Source organism: Entelurus aequoreus, linkage group LG28 (assembly GCF_033978785.1).
Source record: "Entelurus aequoreus isolate RoL-2023_Sb linkage group LG28, RoL_Eaeq_v1.1, whole genome shotgun sequence".
NCBI lineage: Eukaryota > Metazoa > Chordata > Actinopteri > Syngnathiformes > Syngnathidae > Entelurus > Entelurus aequoreus.
In genome coordinates this window covers 4,146,393-4,148,892 of record NC_084758.1, presented here as the reverse complement: position 1 = coordinate 4,148,892, position 2,500 = coordinate 4,146,393, and positions in this window count along the sequence as shown.

Sequence of the window (2,500 nt, the reverse complement as noted above, 5' to 3'; positions counted from 1 at the left end):
ATTGGGGGAAATACCTGGTAATTCCGGGTAATCAGAGAATTTTCGGAACCGGGAAACAAACTGGCTTGAATGTCCAGAGTGAGTGGAGTGTGTGGATGTTGGAACGGTTCAAATCGGTTGAGAAATGTGGGATATGGAGAGTTTTGTATATATCCAATTCATTTTCATTGGGGGAAATTCCTGGTGATTCCAGGTAATCAGGGAATTTTCGGAAACGGGAAATAAGCTGGCTTGAATATCCAGAGTGAGTGGAGTGTGTGGATGTTGGAACGGTTCGAATCGGTTGAGAAATGTGGGATATGGAGAGTTTTGTATATATCCAATTCATTTTCATTGGGGGAAATACCTGGTAATTCCGGGTAATCAGAGAATTTTCGGAACCGGGAAACAAACTGGCTTGAATGTCCAGAGTGAGTGGAGTGTGTGGATGTTGGAACGGTTCAAATCGGTTGAGAAATGTGGGATATGGAGAGTTTTGTATATATCCAATTAATTTTCATTGGGGGAAATTCCTGGTGATTCCAGGTAATCAGGGAATTTTCGGAAACGGGAAATAAGCTAGCTTGAATGTCCAGAGTGAGTGGAGTGTGTGGATGTTGGAACGGTTCAAATCGGTTCAGAAATGTGGGATATGGAGAGTTTTGTATATATCCAATTCATTTTCATTGGGGGAAATTCTTGGTGATTCCAGGTAATCACGGAATTTTCGGAACCTGGAAATAAGCTGGCTTGAATGTCCAGAGTGAGTGGAGTGTGTGGATGTTGGAACGGTTCGAATCGGTTGAGAAATGTGGGATATGGAGAGTTTTGTATTTTTCCCATTAATTTTCAATGGGGGAAATTCCTGGTAATTCGGGCTAATCACGGAATTTTCGGAACCGGGAAAAAAGCTTGCTTGAATATCCAGAGTGAGTGGAGTGTGTGGATGTTGGAACGGTTCGAATCGGTTGAGAAATGTGGGATATGGAGTTTTGTATATATCCAATTACTTTTCATTGGGTAGGAAATTCCTGGTAATTACGTGTAATCAGGGAATTTTCGGAACCTGGAAAAAAGCTGGCTTGAATGTCCTGAATGAGTGGAGTGTGTGGACATTATAGTACGTTAAAAAATGTGTAAATGACGCGTTAGCAGCGTAAACTCAAGTTGTTGTGTAGCTAGCTTCGCCTTCTACTGTAAGATAATAGCATCCCCCTCCTCCAACATTATAAAGATGGATTTTCCTACTACCAAGTTTCGCCTACCGTGTTTGGCAATGGATCAGTTAGCAATATAATCCGTTATTCCGTTTGCGATGTAGCTCATAGCGTAGTTTACTGAACAGCTGGCTCGGACCTCTCAAAACAAACTGTTTTTGGAAGCAGCCAGAAATCGGCCTGAAGATCGAGGCACAAATTTGACCAAAGAATCATGATTTCACATTAGGTCGACCAAAATGAAGTGTTTTAAAAAATAAAACAAAAAATCGTGACGTGAGCCCTTTAAAAGTGACGGACAGGAAGTGTACCTTTTTGTTGGGCGGACGATGGAGGAGTGCAGGAAGTCTTGTCATCAAAGACTTCAAAGAAGTGGACAACTATTCAGGAGCACATCATCTCTACAAGGAAAATGAAAGAGACAACAAAGGAGGAAGCAATCTTATCAAATAAAGCCGTCAGCTTTCCACAACAACACCACAAAGGATGGCAGGGGAAGAAGATGTGAAATTGGAGCCTTTTCTCCACACGGAGGAAGAATAGAGAAGGACTTTGGGAAAATGAATGATTCTGTTGCTAGTTTCATACTTTTGTTTGCCAGAAAAGTGTTTGTCATCCTCTTGTGGCGTTCTGCTCGTGTTCTCCTCCTCGCCTTCCTTTTGTCGTCCGGCGCCCGAGGCGTCCGCTTCACACGCCTGCAGGAATGCCTCGTGTTTTACTTTGTGACCACCGCATCGTGTTCCACGCCCAGCATGCATCATGCATCAGCACCTGCGTTCTGCTGTTAAAATAAGTCAAGGATCAAATAAAGAGTCAAAGACGGTTGTTGGTCAAACTGACGTATCCGTGCATTGTCAAACATTAGGAAGAATAAAGTGTGTCCAAACAGAACTAAAATAAAGAAATAATCCAAAGTGTGAGATCTTTTTCATCATCAAGGTCATGGTTAGTGATTTATATAGCGCTTTTCTCTAGACACTCAAAGCGTTTTACATAGTGAAACCCACTCGCTGCATCTTCTAAGTTACATCTACACCAGTGGGGGAGGGTAAAGTGTCTTGCCCAAGGACACAACGGCAGTAACGAAGATGGCGGAAGCGGGGATCAAACCTAGAACCCTCAAGTTGCTGGCACGGCCACTCTACCAACCGCACGGATATTCATATATATATATATATATATATATATATATATATATATATATATATATATATATATATATATATATATATATATATATATATATATATATATATATATATATATATACTGTAAATGTGCATTTATACTATATATATATATAT